This window comes from Contarinia nasturtii, unplaced genomic scaffold, assembly GCF_009176525.2.
Source record: "Contarinia nasturtii isolate CC-2019 unplaced genomic scaffold, AAFC_CNas_1.1 Cnas_scaffold_1964, whole genome shotgun sequence".
Classification (NCBI taxonomy): Eukaryota; Metazoa; Arthropoda; class Insecta; order Diptera; family Cecidomyiidae; genus Contarinia; species Contarinia nasturtii.
Genome location: NW_022199294.1, coordinates 857,685 through 875,135, shown reverse-complemented (window position 1 = coordinate 875,135; position 17,451 = coordinate 857,685). Strand labels below are relative to the sequence as shown.

Genomic DNA, 17,451 nt, shown 5'->3' with positions numbered 1-17,451 from the left:
AGAATTTGGGATTCATTCTGCATATATGAATATGAAAAAAAGGACTAGCCGTGGATTAAGTTGACGAGGATTTTCAAAGTAGATTTTGAACATCTGTGAACAGCTTTGTAAATATTTAAAAAGCATTTTTACGGTTAAAAACTGAATGCATATCTACATCGTTTCACATTTGCGCCAATGATAGCAATGATAAAGAGTGAAAAGGGATGAGAAAGAAAGAGATTGGGGAAATTCACTCTCAACAAAAATTGTGAGAGAAAAAAACACGTCAAAACTGGAAGATTACCGGCAAATTGGGTTTTGCTACTACTGACACTACAAGAAATCCACCAAACCGATTCGAATGCATGAAGCGAATACATTGGAATCACTGACAAGAGAAGAAGAAAAAAACGGAATTTTCTATTTTGTTGTCGCTTTTTTCGGTGTCTCTTCATCTCTCTATCTGTGTATTTGCTCAATTTTATAGAGAAAATGCGCACACTCACAGCTGAGATAATAAATTCTCGAACAACTCGTCGCATTATTTTTACATGTGATATTTGAACACATCCACAGGCACGTACGACGAATGAAATGACGAAAATGCTGGCAAACACCCCGAAAGTATGAATGAACGAGGCAAACGAACAAGCATACCCGAATAGAAAAAAAAAACAAGAATAGAAGAAAAAATCAACAAATTCGAGGCAGATATATGAAGTAACGCGCTCACTCATTTCAGCGGAAAAAGAAAACTGCACGAAATGTGAAGAGCTGCAAAATAATCCCTTGTACTTGTAGAAAAAACATACTGCGTTTCAACACACACATACATTTCGCAATTTCATGTGTTTATTGTGGATGTTTAAGCACAAAATGTTTTGCGGAACAAATTTCCACTTTTTCTCACACACAATTCCACCATCGTTTGCACAATATTTACACTTCAAATTTTTATTAAATCTTTTCTCTCTGCCGCTGTGCTTTTTGCCCGCCTTGTCGTTTCGCCAGCGCCAGTTTATTTTGAGAGATGAGAAAATCGCGCACATTTTATTTACTTTACAGTAAATTAATATCTATTTCATGAAGACATGCATGCGAATGGTTTTTATCTTTTGACTCATTTTTTTCGCTTATCATATCTTTTTTTTTATTCGTTTACATTTCACGTTGTTTTATGATGCGAAAGATTTCTCTTTTTTCGGCGAATGAAGATGAAAGAGAAAGAAATTGTTATTCAACCGTACTACATTCACCATGTTCAACATATAACTTGGATTTTCATTTGACGTTTTTATTTCCGTTTGTCGTTCCGAGAAAAAAAAAACACGGAGACACGTTTCACTTGTGTTGAAACATCCAATTTTCGCTCATTTATAAATATAAACACGGAGCAAACGCGCTTCCGAAGGAAAGCAGAAGAATTTCAATTCATTAAATGCAGAATAATGGGGAAAAAGAGACCGCGCCGCAAATGAGTCGATTGTTTATCAAACAAAGCGCTAATAAATTGAATAAATTTCATTATATGTGCGGGCGTTTCGAAGTGTACTCATTGTAATCAAATTGAATTGTGGAATCAAAATTCATTATTATAAAACTGATAACAATAATTAAAACGATGATGTCATTGCCGAATTGTCATCATACAATCACCATCAACATAATCATCATCGCTGCTATAAGCGGTGATGGTACAAAGTATTTAAAAACAACGTAATTACCAAACAGGGTTTGACAATGAAAATAAATCGAAATGTACCAAGTCACTTTGGTGTTTATCAATCAGAATTGACAGTTATCAAGTAGAAACTATGACAAATCGCTATATGCTGTTGCTCCCATGCAACCGTTTCATCTCTCATTTGATACGTGCTTCCAGTGGGATTTTGCCACTTACTATCGTCAACTGAAATAATTGCTTCGAGTTCAAAGAGTATGTTATCATTCCAAGTGATACATCGACTAGGCGATGAGATGGTACATCATTTTTCATTCACCAATAATTCCCAAAACAAAAGTTCAAAGATAAAATCTCGCTTTTTTTCGTCTGATTGGGAAAATGTCGGCCATTTAATGGTACAAAAAAGCATCCACTTTTTTGTCGATACTTTTCATTTATCCATCAGAACTTTTTCGGCGATACCGAAATGAAGTCCGTTCAAATTATCCATGAGTAACAACAACAACCATGGAAACAAAGCAAATGCAAATCGGTTAGCATTTTTGAGCATCCCTGAATTTATGTATGTGCAGATTATTTGATTTGTAACAGCATGACCTGCATGTCAAAATTAATTATGAATTTTGTGCTGTTCGCCAAATGGACAAGCGATTATCAACGTCAATTTATGAAATGAGTTTATTTTTGATGAACGCAAATGGAAAAAAAACTGCGCCACAAAAAGAATGGTATGTCCGGCATGCATGTCATGAGTGGAACGTGAACAAGAGCATATATTCATATTACCGATTCATGAGAATGGCATGTCAAATGAATTACATAACAACCATTGAGCCAGAGAATGAGCATTGTGGTTTTTATCAACCAAATGGGGTGGCCATCACCAATAATTGACCAGAACAACAACAGCCAAATTATTCGATTCACGGATTTGTTTAGTGCCGTTTCCATTTGAATATTTCAACATTAACATTTACTGATAATATACGCGATAAAAAAATATATGTTATAACCACTGTAATTATCGAATTCCAACCAGAAAATCATTTGAAAAAAAAAACTCAAACATTTCATACAAAATTGGTTACGAAATGAATTGCGAAACATTTAGCGAAATGAAATTGGCGGCGCGACAACGTCAACATGAAATCGTTCGTACTTTTGTTGTCGTGAACATTTTATGCATGGCCATGACTTTTCGCAGTGATTCACTGAACATTTCGAGTTTGTGTCCTTTGCAGAGAGTCAAGAGTATAAGAGAAAGGGAGTGAAAACTTCTTGCCTGCATTACGATAGATTTGCGACATCACTTGCTAACACAATCGCATTTGATGGTGGTTCTTTTGTTCGGGGTATTACATTGGAAAATGTTGAAGGACACCGCGTAATGAGGGCAACTCAATCGATACCTCACTATACTGCATACGGCATAACAAAGTGGCAAAACAGCATCGAATAGTGAAAAGAATTTTTATGTGGCACATATTTTGCAGTCATTCTGCCATTTGTAGTTGTTTGTACATCGCGATGCAATTTCACTGCTAAAAGAATAATAACGAGAGAGAAGAGACAGAGAAAATGAGTTCGCGCGGCCAAAAGGGGGAAATTTATAGTAAACTCAATTTTCTCAGTTGGAATATTTTCTCTCTCGTTCTCGGTCTCTCTGTTTCTCTTTGAGATCTTTGAGCCCTTTCTATTGCTCATTCTCTTCTCTGCCATCAACAATTTTCCAATCGTAAAATGCGCTTCAAATTGATAATAAAAATGCTCGTTGCGAAAAATCCATCGTTATGAAATGGCATTTCGTTTATATTCAATAAGTCTGAGAGACGTTTTCGATTGAAAGTGCGCCATAAATATTTTCAAACACATTCGAACGTTAATGCTTGGTTGTATGCGTGTGAGTCTTTCAATTTTTAAATTTGTGAAAATGAAGTCGGGTGGCAGGTGCTTTTCGGGTATTTATTCAGAGTTTCATTAATGAAAGCAGTTTCCGCATGCGATGCTATGATGAATGGGGCTTTCAAATAGTCATTTATATAGTCATCAAGGCAAAATTCGCTCCATCCATTGCTCTAGTTAATGAATTCAGGCGCCTTTGTTGACGCAATTCCGCTCATGGCTTAAATGATGCATCACATTCTCGCGTACACATCCACAAGAGAGAAAAAAGAGAGGACAGTTCGTCAAATAAGAGAAATGTCACAGAGCATTTTAAACATCCAATGATGCATGCGAATATGCAAAGAATCTAGCAAACACTGAGTTTGAATTTGTTATGGTTTTTTTTATTTGTATCAAACGTACGCACAAACATACAGACGACACATTTCGTGTCATCGAAGAGATATAACTATTTTTTTTGCATCAAAATAGAGAGAGAGCAATAAAAAAACTTGCTTTTGTGTAAAATATGCAACATAAATTCTTGAGCTATGCCATCTATCTTTTGTTGAACGGATTGAGAATGAGTTGGAGTTTGTATGGTTGGTATGGTTTTATGGCTGCCAAGAGATCTTTTTGCAACGAAAGATAAAAATAAAAGCACATATTTCCCAATGCGCTCAAAATGTATCTGCTTGTGTCATGCACAAATTTTCACATCGCTATAAAGTATATTGTTGATAAACTGAAACATAACAACGGCGAATGGCGCGTTTTACGCATAATATATGTGCCATTATGACGGTTTATTGTTGTTGTTTCAACCACCATTCACGGTGGGTACGAGTAAACGAACGAACAAGCGGGTGAGTTCTCTTTTTTTTCTCATCGTCTTTCCATTGTCAATTGTACCATTATCGTCGTCATCATCTTTTTTCCATGTGAAAAACCAACCAAGTGATCTCATTGTCACATACATGAAACGTTAAAACGAAGAAAATATATCTACATGGTTGATTGCATGACGGTGTGTATGTGTGTGTGCATGAGCTTGTTTTGGGTAACGATGTGCGCAAATAAATTCACTTCAGGCTCCACTTTAAAATGAATCAACATCGGAAGCATACAATACAAAAATAATAATAAAAGAAGAATGCCTGAAGTGTAGGAAAACCAAAACGCTTGTTTTGATACAGTATATATTTTCCGAAATATTTTCAAGCTTGTGTGTGTGTGTGTGTGTGTTGTACGTTGATACATTTTGAGTATGATGATGGCATTGTTTCGGAATGCTAAAGCGCGCATCACATTCTCTGTATTGCCATCGTCAAATTCAGAAGAATTGCACAAAATATACACGTCACGATCCTTGTCGTTCAGACGACACATCCACAAGCAACAACAAAAAGAGCATACAGCACAAGCAACACAGTGTGATACCACGAAACGAGCGTGAATGCAAAGAAGAAGAAGAAGTGAAAAAAGCTCAAAACAAGAAAAAGAAAAACAATGGTGGAAACAGGAAATTGAGTGCGTCTGTGAAACATAAATTAGTTTTCGAGATTCGTTGAGTCGATTCTCATTTCGTTGTTTGGGTGAATTTAAAACAACGCCTGGGAAATAGGATGACGACTAACCAAAAAAAGAAGAAACCATCATCATTTACCGTATACATCTCGACAGTCGACAACGCCATCGACGTACAAGAAGGCTTAACGGATACGTGAAAATGTCGCATTCAGAGCTCAAACTGAAAAATTGGAATTCAAAAAACAACACAAACTGACAACTGAACCACAAAAAAATTCCGAACAAAAGAGATCGGAGAAAAGAAAAAAATCGTCAACCGAGAATAGCAACAAATGAATTTTCACATCATTTTCTCTCTTTCTCGTTTTCATTGTCGTTACATAGTTGGTTTTTTTTTGTCATTTGTTTCAGTCGCTGCTTTGTGTGTTGTACATTGGAATCTTATACTTCTGTTTTTTCAATTTCATCTCATTCGGATTCAACTCTCGACGACTCTTCGAGTTTATATCGAATGAAAACAATGATTCATTGCATTTCAGCCATTGAAAATGGAAATGCGTCCAATTTTGAATGGGTCCAGTGGAGGAAAACGCGTTGGCGAGAGATAGAGAACAAACCAAAAAGAATCGGAGAAATACCAAACATACAAATGCGGTTGATACTTATACAGTGCACGAAATGAAAAGCAGAAAAAACCTGATGGTCACAAAAAACGATGGAAATGAGAAATAACAACGATTGATACACACAAAAAAAACAACAACGGCATGGAGTAGATATTGAAAAGATGTTACCGCAAACAGATACAGTGTGCAGTGGTATGATGGCCATTGGAATTTAAATCGTGTATCGTGGCAGAAATGTATTCAATATGCGAAGCCAAATTAGAAGTTTACATATTATAATTTATTAACAAGGCTCATTGTCAGTCATCTGAAGCGAACTGAATTTCCAAGGTTTTCAAGGGTCGTTCAATTTCGCATAATATTTATTGTCATTGTCTAAATTTGAAAAATGCCCAAAAGCACTGCTTCAGTACTACGTTCTTGATGAATATTTCATATTTCCCGTTGAATTGAGCGCACAATTCATGAAGCACAAAAAGTAAATATTTTCAATGGAATTTCGATTTTTATTTGGCCTTTTTGAGAGTGTGTGTGTGTGTCTTTGTTTGTGTATCTAATTTGAAATTTCTTTTTGGAAAACATTGTTGATATGTACAACGGGGGACATTTCAAATGACAATAAACAGACGCTTCCAACTCTTGGCACTGTCGGTGGTGTCGGCGGACATAAATTCCATTTGACAGCAGGAGGTTTGACACAGGTAAATTTAATTAGAATTTCTACGTTTCTATCTCATTTTCTTTGTCTCTGGTTTTGGTGAATATGGTGATCAAAACAAACATATATCAGACCACTCTGCGTTAGATAAGATTTTTTTTTGCTCATAAATCCCATGAAACGACAGGGGTGTAAGTTTTTCTACTACTTTTAGAAAAATGATTCCTGTGGTGTAAGGAAAACAATACTGCCGCACTTGATTAGTACAGTCTCGTTGATAGTCTCGTATCATTTGTTCACAATACGCTACGAATGCATGCCCATAAGCCCGAATCAATACAATTTTGGGTCATTGAAGGGTGCACAAACACAGTCTCATTCACGCCCCAACCGTTTATATTGTGGCTACTTCATTGTAGCTCATAACCGTCAAATCGAAAAACTTTTTTATAAGATTGAGTAAACAATGGCTCATATTGTTGGTATGTGCACAGTAATTTCGATCCCATGAAATTGGCGAAGAGAAAGAACCGTCAATCACTAGTTACAAGTATGTGCACAGTCATTGAAACACCTCTTAAAGAGATTCAACGATAAAAATGGTAAAAACTGCAACACTCATCAACACCACCACTTCTGCAACCCCCTTGAATTTTATCTGTCTGCCATGAACGTAGCGAATGGAAAACACAATTTATGCCAAAATGAATTAACGAACATAAAGCATCGAAACGGCATGAAATAAAAAAAACAACAACAATAACGAAAATAAAACAAGAACAACAACATTGCAAACAACAAAGAAAAACTCATAACAATTATCATAACTCAATTTAATTGTTTTGCATTAAATACGTAAGGAATATATATATACGAATATACACACCATTCCATTAGTTCATTATTCTGTTGGTGTCGTTAATTTTTGCTCTGTCTTTTTTCTATGTCTTGCAACGCATTTTTGTGTCCAATTTTCCTCTCCACACAATCTCGTTCAGTTAGTTACACACTGAGATTGTAAAATAACACACTGATTCGATGTTTTATCGTCACGTTTCACTTTAAAAACTATTATTATTTCCGAAACAAAAAAAAAACATCAACTTTGAATTGCATTCAAATGTTTGTTAAAAATTACAACTTGTTTTTTTTTTCACCTTAATTTCGTAAAGTCTTCATTAAAATTGTTTACAATTGTATGTTCTTTAATGTTATCTCAAAAAAACATGTTATTTTAACACGCGTACTGACAATTATTGTTAATTAAAATTTATATTTCCATTCGAAAAGTAATTTATTTTATATCGATTTTAACTACACGGACATATAGTTTTTTTTTATTCTCTTTGTTATTGCACAAGTTGACAGCTAACAACTGATCGGTTCGAAGGGCAAACAAGAACTAACGGAGCCGAGCGATATGAAGATGGGAAATGCCACAACATAACGCCAGCACCAACTCACAATCACTGTTCTCGTTTCACCAATTGACTTGTGTATTATACGTTGCCTGTCAAAATGTGCCGAGAGAGACATGGAGCGAGCGAGAGATAGAGAGAGAGCGCAAAATATCACCAACAAAACATTTGAATCGGCAACTATTCGAAGAGCCAATTTTCTCTCTTGCTCTCTATTCTCATTTTGACACAACACAAGCACTCGGGGCAAAATGCGCTCTCATTTTCGCAACGACACATGGAACATGTGTTTGAATTGTTTTGTTTTTGTTTGGTCTGCAATGGTGTGCGTGTTTATCCTTCAGTCAAGTGCATGGTCGCTTTACTTCCACTCAATTCGATGTTCGAAAATCCTTCATGCACACAGTGTAAGCGAACACAAATTTTCGAACTTGGAATCGCACAGACACACTCTCTCTCCTTCGCGAGAGCGGCGACTGTCATGCGCATTTCACAATGAAAGCAGTTTGTTGTTGACACTTTCCAATCTATGGATATATAATAAATTGAGTGCTATATGTGTGCTTGATAGAGAGCATGCAGACACGAATGAGCGGCGGCAATAGTCGCATATAATATAGCACACAGACTGAATAATATTCATATGAACGATATGTACTTATAATAATGACGATGTTGTTTATGGCATTGTGGATATGGATAATGTTTTTACAGTAAGGAAGAATGAAGAAGAAAAAAAAACGAACAAAGAGAAAGAGGAAAAAACCCCAACCAGCAACGAATTGCACTTGGATAGAGATTTGATAACCATTTTCCATTTACTCGTTGTGAGCCGAACATGTAGCCACCGCACACCAACAAGTCATTATCCATGAACCAAACAATGTGGATTTTATTCTATATTCACTAGTTCTTTCAAAAAGCATATTTTCTTTTTTTTATATTTCATTCGGTACGTCTCAGGCGAATGCAAGTCTCGCTTGCTGTACAGCCGAGTCAAGCGAAACCAAACCAATGGTTTTACAGCTTTTGGTTTTGTTTTTCAACTTCGAGCCAACTCCATAGCCAACCATGATTATATGCTGGTTAAATGATTACTATACAAACACTGGCCGAAACGAAATAAATTTCATATGCAGAAAATATATGGTGATGATAATAACCAAATGTATGTACCCGCTTTCTAATGAATTTTTGATTTCAAATAACGATAGTAATGCGTACATGCATAAAGAGTTGATTTCAAAAAGCTCAACTGCGGTATCTCTTTTGATGTAAAAAAAAATTCGAACCGAGTGCAGCAAAATGTAATGCCGAATAAACCAATGCTGAAAATAATGTACATCTCTGGCAAAGAGAATATTATGATTGGTTTACCACATGATGCCAACAAAGAGAAATTAAATGAGAAATTTCTTAAATTAACTTTTTGCGTTTTACGGCAAACAAAGCATACACACACGTCACAATCAAAATGACATTATTTTATTGACGAAGTTTTTCCATAGAGCCCAAAAAATACAAATACCATTCTTTTTCAATATGCATATGCAGAAATGAAAATTATTACATTCTTGTTTATTTTATTTGCTTTCTCTCTCACACACTCACTCGTATATTTTGATTAAAAGTTTTACCGCCCCCAAAAAAAGAGCATAGTAAATTTTCAGCAACAATATACCAGTTTCATTCACATAAAAAGTAGCAACACTAATATTTTAACCCAGTTTTTAAGCCGGAAAAAATAATTCAACATTTCAAACGAACAGCTGACTACTCAGATCGGCAGTGGGGCAAAATTAAAATTTAAAAAAAGGAACAGTTGAAATATTCAACGACAATATCATGGAACTATAACTCCAGTGGAATAATTCTAGAAAACTTTTTCATGATGTTCATGTGTGTTTGTCCCACTTTTATTCACTGCTGTAGGTTATTAACTGTGGGTTATTGCTCGAGTTCCATTAATGAATAAGATGAAGGAATAAATAAAAATAAATAAAAAAAGAAGGAAAAGTAAATTTGCAAGAGGATTGCTATTTCAAAGAGAATATATCTATCTACTTTCACATGGCTAATTGATTAATTTAATTATTTCACTTTGACGATTGAAGAAAATCTCTTGTGCAGTACAGAGAGTGTGTGTGTTTTTTTTTCTGCATGTCAAATCTTTTATAAACGTTACATCGTAAAGGGTATAACCAAGATGCATTTGATGGTTTCATTTTTTATTCATAAAATGCTCACAAAATACACTCCAGTGTGTGGCCATTAAGTTTACGACAAGCGAGCGTTTGAAGTAAAACCAACATTTGCAACGTATAACAAACGCGTCCAATTTTCATGGATTGAGTAGTAAAGTGTTCAACTTTGCCACTATGTTCACTACATATTATCTAGCACTTTTGAATTTATCGATGCTTCATTTTGGAATGACTTTCTATCCTGTTCCGTGTATGATGGAGAAGGAAATAGAGAAGGTGTATACTCACGTGCGAATGAGACCGACGTTTTATCGCCATTATCAACCTGTGTCTTTGATCACTGGGGATTTTGCCGTTGAAAATTTATTCATTTCGACTTGCAAGATGATCGTTTTCACATCTCTCCTTTGCGCGCGCCCTTTTACTCGTAAGCCAAAGCATGTGTGATGGTACGGTGTTTCTGGTGACGTTTTTTGTGATGGCAAAAGGCGAATCCGGTGCCATTAGTTTTCATGATTTTCTGTTTCATTTGATTTCCCATATTCAGCGTTATAGAGAAATTGTAAAGGTTCTCTCTCTCTCTCTCTCGCTTATTCGTCTCGTCTCTTTTAAGTTGAAGCGTCTGTTGGTTTTTACCGAATAAAGGAAATAGAAAAGGCAAGATAGAATACCGGTAAAAGAAAGCGGAAAACAAAAACGATGAAAATGTTGTAATCGCTTGTGCTTCCAATAATGCTGTGTGACGATGGTATTTTCGAAGGAAAAAAAACCCGCATATAGCCTGGCTATAGCTATCATATGTATGTGCATTTGATAAGAGTTGTACGAAATATATGGTGGCGTGAATAACGCTTTATGGAAATGCAATGAAAGTAAATGGTGTAACTCCATATCCGATTGCTGTTCAACCATCGCCACCGTCGCCGTCTTCTTCATCGGCAGCCACCTACAGCAAAATACAAGCAGCATATTGAAATATTCAAATATTAACGTCAACAATATGAACACTGCACCAAAAAAAATGAGCAATGAAAAATGTGTATGTGTGTGTGTGCAGCTTTGAGCTCGTCGGATGGGAAATCCGCCGACAATATATATTCGAGTATATTTTATATTTTCCACTAAAGATGGAATTTTCGCTGCATGGTTTCTTTTGTCGTTCGCATAGTCAGCACATTATTTCAAGTTGATAAAGTGTAACTTTATCGCTCCAATTTGACTTCAAAATGTGGCGGATTTCAAAACTAAAAGCATAAAAGAAACCGAGACGATTCAAGTGAAAAATTGCCACATCTTTTCCAAGTAATTTATTGACGATGTTAATTAAATAGACAAAATGTGGTTTGACGATGTAAATCTTTTTGTTGTTGTTGTACTGCGATGTTATCTACAAAGCTTTCTTTCGCAAGCTTTTGTCAATTTTTTGCAAATAAAATAAATAAATGAAGCTGATTTACTTGAAACATCTTATTTCCGTCACAATAACTGACATCTAAATGTTGTCACACTGTAACCCGCCGACGAAGAAAATGCTGTTAGCATAAATAACTTTTCCGATTTATAAGTACGATTCTAATGTGATGTTTCCGCTTGTTGAATACTTCCATTTATATGTGTATGTGTCGTACAATTCCAAGTGTCGAAATGGTTGCTATTTTTGTAGTGAAGTGCGCGCCTATGGAATGCGGTAAAGGGGTTTTTGTCATGAATGAAAAAAAAGAGAGAACTTCAAGCACTTGACACAATTGAACCAAATAAATATTATGTAAATCGTGGCTTTACGAAGTGATACAACAGAAATTGCGTTCCAGTTAAACCACAAGTCAATCCATATCCCAACAAATTCCAAATGTGACAACTGTTCCGCACAACAACAAAATAATGCATGTAATGTACAAAACTGTACGCCGGCTGTCATCACCATCGTCATTTTTGTGTTAAACACTCAATCGATGTGTAACGGTAGTAGGTCTCGCTCATTTGTGTCGTGACACTTTTTTTTGTTGTTGTACTGCATTCGCATTGACAGTGTCATTGAATGGTGTAAAAAGGCTGAAAACGTAAGAAGTAACGAATCAATCGCATTCAAAGTCGCAAAAAACGGGAAAATATTTCCGATTTTGTGTTGTGTCATTCAAGAAACACTTAGCTCATGATGATGTATATCCTTCGCGAACGTAACGTTGTGATTGAGAATATATCAAAGGAGAAAAAAACACGCGCGCCACTTTCAATGCTCGTAAAATAAATGTACAGGCGAAAAGTGTACTTTTGGTCGTTGTGCCGCTTTGATTTGCGTACATGTATTTAACTAGAGCAGTAAGTTGAGAAGCAAACGCACAGACAAAGGGCAAAAGGAACGCATTTGTGAATTGTCATCGAAGTTAAGTAATTTTAAGTCGAATAAGTGGCGTACAGTTCTTGTCACAGATCTTGTTCGACACAGTCATGCATTGATTGAGAAGAAGAAGAAAATCAATGGCATTTCACAAGGCAAGAAATCATTTGCCTAGTTCGTCATCTTCATGCCATGTACATAAAAAAGTAAACATCATCCCTTTCGATTAACTCAAATTAAGGAATTCCCGTTTGTGCACAATGCATAAGAAGGTTTTTTCTTCTTTTTTTCTTCATTCTACCAAAAGAAATGATTCAACTGCATAACTTTTCTGTAACCCAAATACCGTTGGAAAAGAAGGGATTGAAAAAAAGCACACACACAACGACATCATCATTTCAAGTTACTTTTGTACAAAAGAAAATCGGTGAAATTTTTCCTTCATTATCCCATTTTTCTTTCATTCGGCAAGCATTCTTTGTGTTTGGATATCATACCGTTTTCTTTGTTAGTTCATTGTTTTTTTTCTTCTCATTCGCGCATTGGTTGTCGGTATGGCATCTCCAAGGGAAATGAGAAATGGCAAAAGAGCAAAAATGACGGCAGTCAATTTTGTCGGCGATTGTTTTTCGCACAGCAAAAGATTATGTAGCCTCATTTATTTTGCGTTTATGCTCCGAATACGTCGCACGGTCGTTGAATACAATTCATTCGGAGTGTTTGTATACACCAAAGTCACACATACACACCAAAGTGAAAAGTGAGAAAGAGAATGAATGCGGTGCCGACCAAAGTGAACGAAAGAGAATCGTAGTATTTTCGCCAAAAAAGAAAGATGGTTGTTGCATTGTATAAAACCATTTGGTGCATGTGTCCTTTTAATGGTGCTCTTATGCATTATGTTTATGGGCTTTTCGTGCAGCGCCAACAACAAACAAATACACACACACACACACACATCACCATCATCCAATATCCACCATCCACCATCATTACGACTGACTCTGCAGCAGTCGTTCGTCGACACATACCAAACAGTCGTAATAACACAACAATGTCTAAAACTTAAAGACGCCCGGAATTGATGTATGGTCGGAGAGAATTTGTAAGGAAATTGCTGCATGAATGCGACTGCATGAGTCAGTCGACTTTTCTACCAATTCAAGCGTATGTAAGCTGTTTCATTTGTGCGCTAAATTATTTCTTCCACACCAAACAAGATTGTGTTTTGATGACGACACAAGAATGGAATTGCGAATCATTTTCCATTTGAGCCAAATGCATCCATATGCTCGACACCGACAAAAGTCCATTCTTAAGACCCGAGAACAATAGATCGTTGGGATAAAAAAAAAAGTAAAGGCATTTCGCACCGCAAAAAGGAGCGTATATATCTTGAAAAATCAATTTAAATACGACAAGAATGCAAGAAACACAAATATTCCCACACAATTTGAATATGAAGGAAACCACAAGCTGGAAAATGTTGGTATTGCTGCTGCCACCGGTCGCTGTACTCTTACTTGCTTTCTAAATTGTAATGCGCCCGTTTGTAATGAAAGAGTGTGGCTGTCTCTCTCTCTATCTCTCTGTACGTATATATTTTATATTTTGCACTTAAAGATTCCTTTCACTTGAGTACGAATTGGCTGCTTTGTCTCAACAAACTAGTGTATTTTATCTTCAATTTTCATCGTTGTATTTTTTCCTTCTTCATTCTTCTCTGTTGAGCATTGCAAGCACTTTACAGCTCATCTATAAACACACATCTTGTCTCTTTTTCTCCGCTTTCATTTTGTTTGCAATGGTTCAGTTCATCGTGGCATTTTCGGTGTGTCATTGCCTTATTTGTGTTGTCTTTGTGTTCATACTTTTGGTTAGCGAAGTGAATTTTTATTCCTGCACCAAGTGAATGCAACAATGAAAAAGCATTAGGTGAACAGACACACATTTAACCCAGCCATGGAAAAATGATTGCAAAGAGAAAGAGTGAGAAAGAGAACGGGCGAATGATAGAGAGAATGAATGAGTGGTGTGATGGTAAAGCTTTTGCACAACAATCCCAACATTTCCATTATACGCTGTAATCATGTGCTGAAGTGGTGAAATTGCACTTAGTTTATTTTCATTACATTTATTTGCATCTCATTTCCAAGTGCAGTTTCGTTTTATTTATACCGTGAGCTCTTTTTTTTTGTTCGCCACTCTCTTTCACTTTTGCCGGCGTATTTTACATTCTCGCAATCGTTCGGTGAATGTTTCGCATTTCGGACCGAAAATGTAATGTTAGAGCGAGCGAGATAGAGATAGCGTGGATAATAATATTCGTTATGTCACGGAATCGTTATCTCTGTTGATTGCACAGCAAACACGTACATCGTACATACTTACCACTTATCTGATTAAACCGAAAGTCTTTAGGAACCTATTAAATTTTCAGCGAGAAAATGCAAATTTTCGACATTCACGCGATAAGTTTTATGGAGCTGTCGACATTATATTTGAATATTTGGTAAGAGACAGTCTCTGCAAGAGAGGGACAGAAGGAAAGGAAAGAGAACAAAATAACGGACACACAGAAAATTGCCATCCATTTCAATGAAAAATGACAACACCTCTTACGAAATTGTTAGGAAGACACTGTAGTGTGTGCATGTATGTTGTATATGTATGGATGTGTGATAGAAACGCTTTTATGCGGACGCTCGTTATATTCTTGACCAGTGCAATAGACTGCTGCATTTTGCCAGCAGCGAAATGTCTCCGGTGTCAAGCATTTTGAACATGGTCCAACGAAATGCGATTGAAAAACGACATATTGCAGTTCGATAAAAATCTCGATTTATCTACTATCCCTGCAACTATTTTAATGGTTTGGTTCCGTTCTGTTCGACCATTCAGTTCTTGCATCGCTTTTCGCTGGCTACTAGTCTCCCTTTTTTGCTATCTTAAGCCACAAAAGCTCGCATATACACATCACTGCCATTGATAATACAAGTTATTGGATTTTCTTCGTTTTCAATGTTTAACGCTACGATGGCTGGTAGTTTATAACGAGCAAAATGTGTCCATACATTACGCATCCGATGTTAAATTGGATTGTGTTAGACTTGAAAGATTTTTCGGTTTGTTTAATATTGTGCATTTATAATTTATGCACTGAACAACACACACACCGAACCGTGATGTTGGCAACAGCAAAAAGCCAGCAGCATCGAACTAAGAGCTACCGTATAGTTTATAATGTATAATGTATGCATGTCTGTATGGGTGTGCATGAGTATGGAGTAAATTGGATGGGGTGCCGGATGCAATGCCACCGAATCTTTCTTTTTTCAAGCGCATTTTAGTATAAGCACCTTTCGTTTCTCTATCTTCGTTTGGTTTGGTTGGACGGCTGCAGTGTCAGACCATGAAATATGCGGAAGAGCTTTAGTTTATGTATCACAATCAATTTTACTGCAATGAAATCACGTTTGCGTTTCCATGTGAAATATGATTACATGCCACAACGAAACCGACGTTCAATATATTGGATCTCTCTCTATCTCTGTGTATCTCTCCTTCTTGTCGTATCTCTGGCAAACATTTGCAACGAAATGCACGGACGCTTCAACTAAAAACATCATGTCCTATCCATCTAACATCCGCCAGCAACGAGAAGTGGATGTCAGTCCATTAACGACCCTCAAGCCGATTTCGTTTTCGATTTGCTTTTAATGACAGCAAATCTGCAACCAGAACGATAAACATGCACCCAAACAGCAAAAAGAGACAGAGATCAAACGAGCATAGGGAAACGAACAGTTGGGATGAGGCAAGAGATTCTATTTGATTGAATGCAACGCAAATCAATACATAAATTTGATGCATTTTTCTGTTCACATTCACACATTCGCAAAGAATGATGCAGTGTCATTCGTGATGCTGGCATTTTCACCATAGTTCACCATTAAATGTGAAAATACGTGTGGATGTGGATGTGTATGTGTGTTTTGTACCAGATAAACCAGAATTACAAACTTTGAAATGCATTTTGAGACTACCCAATAATGACCCATTCCCATTGAATTGCTCAAAATGCTTGAAAAAGGCTGGAGTTGGTTATGTGTATTTGCTGCGTTCGAGTGTTTACTGATTTTGTACATTTACCATGAACTAGTCCAATCGACGGTGACAGGGCCAACACATTATGGCTTCGAAAGCAAAACATCAAGTGCTCAATTTATTGTTTTCGATGGCATAATACTACAACATTTCGCACTCAGATTTCATAAAACATCCAATTTGTTGAAATTGTTTCTCGTTGGTTTCTAACCAGACACACATATACACACACACGGTTGGTAACCTATTTCTGGGTCTTTGGTCAAATTGACTTTGGTGCTCATAAAGATTGGATGACGAAATAATGTAAATTTATAGGCAACTACTATTGTCTAACCGAATGCCGTTCCTTCAGCTTGTACATCACTGGGATTGGGGTAGCGTTGCGAAAAAGGATGTCAAAATTGAAAGAAACAGGTGCACTGCACACAAATCGAAACAAACTCGAAAAAAATTGTGCAAAAAAAACTTTGCAAAAGTTGTTTACACTGCATGTACGTACATATATATTGTAGTGACACTCATTGCGGATGTTAAGCGCGTCAACGTGGTGTTAAGTTATGGTAAAATATGTTGTTTTGCATTCAAATGCAATTAAAATTTAATTAAATTCATTTGGTTGGGGGGGGTAAAAGTTTACTTCTTCGTCATTGTCACCCATCGCCTTTAGTTGGATGACATTCTGCTTGCTAAAGTTTACGTTTTTACACACGCAACACTTTGAATGTTAACCATTTGATAAGCAAACAGAAACAACAAGCAATATATCAATATGCACAAACCATGATGCGAACGACGATAGAAAAAAAATGAAGCAAATAATTGTAAACTTGAAATCCTATAAGAGTGCGGTACAAGTAGCAGACTCTCTAGACTGTTATGAAAAACACTCATCAAAAACCAATTTTGATTCAAGTATCAAGGCATGGTTTTTTTCACAGTCAAATTTTTTTTTGCTTCTCTCATATTTGATCCATTATTTTTCTACCTTGAAACATATTTGTGTCATCGTACCTGCGC

At 36.3% G+C, this 17,451-nt stretch overlaps 1 protein-coding gene across 3 annotated transcripts in view; it reads right to left on the bottom strand.

Annotated features, from left to right (window-relative positions):
* LOC116347607 overlaps positions 1-7,819 on the bottom strand; it is a 92,105-nt gene extending 84,286 nt beyond the window's left edge. For all 3 annotated transcript variants that reach the window (XM_031778270.1, XM_031778269.1, XM_031778271.1), the window contains exon 1: positions 7,251-7,819. The gene's annotated coding sequence lies outside the window, so the exon portion shown is untranslated. The remainder of the gene's footprint in view (positions 1-7,250) is intronic.
* Between the last annotated feature and the right edge of the window lie 9,632 nt (positions 7,820-17,451).